Below are 2153 nucleotides of genomic sequence, written 5' to 3'. Positions count from 1 at the left end.
GCCACCGCTTGTTAGTGTCTGATACTGACAGTGGACTAGCGGTGCCACCGCCTAGCCAAGTGGTGCCACCGCTTGGCTCTCTGGTGCTAGGCGGTGCCACCGCCAGACCCTTCGGTTCACCGGTTGGGCTTTAAGTTTAGCCCAAACCAAGTCAAATTTTGGGCCCAATTGGCCCCTAACCAAGATATAGGATTATCTTTTAATCCTAATCCTAATTACATGTGAACTACATAACTAAACACATCCCAAGCAAGTTTTCAACTGCGAACGTCGAGTCTTGTTCCGGCGAGCTTTCTGACGAACTTCCGGCGGACTTCCGATATGACCTCGGATTTCTTCTAACGGACTCCCAACAGGCTCCCGATTTGGTGACGACTTCAACGAGTAGCCGAGCCTTCTCGGTGATCTCCGCGAACCTCCGACGATCTCTTCAGCGAACTTTCAAAAATTCTGACAAGTTCCTGACTTCTTCTCGGTTGGTTCCGACAGCATCTCCGACGATTCTTCGGACTCTTAAACGTCCATCGAACTTGACTCCGATATTCTTACTTTGTGTTTTCTGGTTATCGTAGTTAATCCTGCACACTTAACTCAATAATATGGATTAGATCAATTAACCCATCAATTGATTTTATCATCAAAATCCGAGATTCAACAGTGGTAGCCTTAGGGTTGAAGGCTACATAGACTCGAGTTTCCAATCTGATGTCGATGAAAGCAAGTCTAATTTGAGGTATGTGTTCACCCTGGATAGAGGATGCTAAAAGTGTTCAAAGCAAGATACTACTATTGGCTTGACCATAGAAGCAGAGTACATTACTATAGTAGAGGCAGCAAAGGATGGAGTCTCGATGAAGAAGTTCATTGTAGATTTTGAGAGTCATGCCAGACAGCGAGGAGTGATTCTCTTATATTACAACAACAACGGGGCGATTACTGAAATGATGGAACCCGGGTCTCATCAGAAGTGTTCTAAGGAGGTTCAAGCTTATTAGAGAGATCGTAGCATGAGGAGATATAGCATTGGAAAGAGTTTCATCCGAAGATAATATCGTAGATCTATTGACAAAGTTGTTATCTCATATTATCTTTGAGTGTCACATAGGTTTGATAGAAATCAGACACATATGTGATTGGCTTTAGGTCAAGTGGGAGATTGTAAGTCATAGGTTCCCTACAAGCTAATTACGTAAGTAATGGCACATGTGACATGATACATATTCTTTTTACTTATTATATTTTGGTATTTTTATCACTTTATATTACTTGTTGCATATATGCATATATATTGTGATGTTCGTGGATTTGTGCAATGGGAATCGTATCATTATGAGATCATAATAATGAGACCGATTCGTCTTTAAACACATACCTTAAATAATCCTGGTCATAGGTTACTCGAGAGGGACATCAAGATAACCAGATAGACTAGTGTGTTGTATACCTGTCTATATGATGGAGGTAGTTGGTCTCATAGTTGTTCGTGGGGGACACTAAGGATACAGTGCCGGTGCTCAATAGAGAATGAGTTCACTAATTGATCAGCTCACGGAATACTGGATGGTTGATGATGGCTTATTGTAAGACAACGATTCCGTAGTCCTAATAGTGTATCTCATCCTTAGACTTGAGATACCAAGGATGTCCTGTATGACTACTACACTCTTTAATACCGGACTTATAGGTTTGGAGGTTCCAAATCTAGTACAGCCAGCTATTGGGAGTGACAACCAACCTTACGAGGGTGATTGAGTGTCGATAGAGAATTATCCACTTTTGGTATCATAAGAGGAATATCTCATGTGTTCTTGCTCAAACAAATCATTGACCATGGTCATTCAGATTGAGAGAGAAAGAGTTCTCCGGGAGAACCCTATTAGAGTGAGACTAGAGGAGAAACTATATGGGTCAAATAGTCTCATGCCCAGTATATGGTCTCTAGGATATTAGATGGATGAGGGACTATAGGTATATATGGTAACTGAGGATAATTAGGTCCAAAGGATTGGATTCCCCTATATCGTTTGGAGATTACAACGTAGTGGCCTAGTACGTCCGTAATCGATGAGTCGAGTGAATTATTATGGAGATAATAAATTACTGAGCCAGCTCGATAGTGGGCCTAGAGGGTCACACACATATGGTAGGTGTTA

This window comes from Musa acuminata, chromosome BXJ3-9 (genome assembly GCF_036884655.1).
Source record: "Musa acuminata AAA Group cultivar baxijiao chromosome BXJ3-9, Cavendish_Baxijiao_AAA, whole genome shotgun sequence".
Classification (NCBI taxonomy): Eukaryota; Viridiplantae; Streptophyta; class Magnoliopsida; order Zingiberales; family Musaceae; genus Musa; species Musa acuminata.
This window is presented reverse-complemented; position numbering follows the sequence as displayed.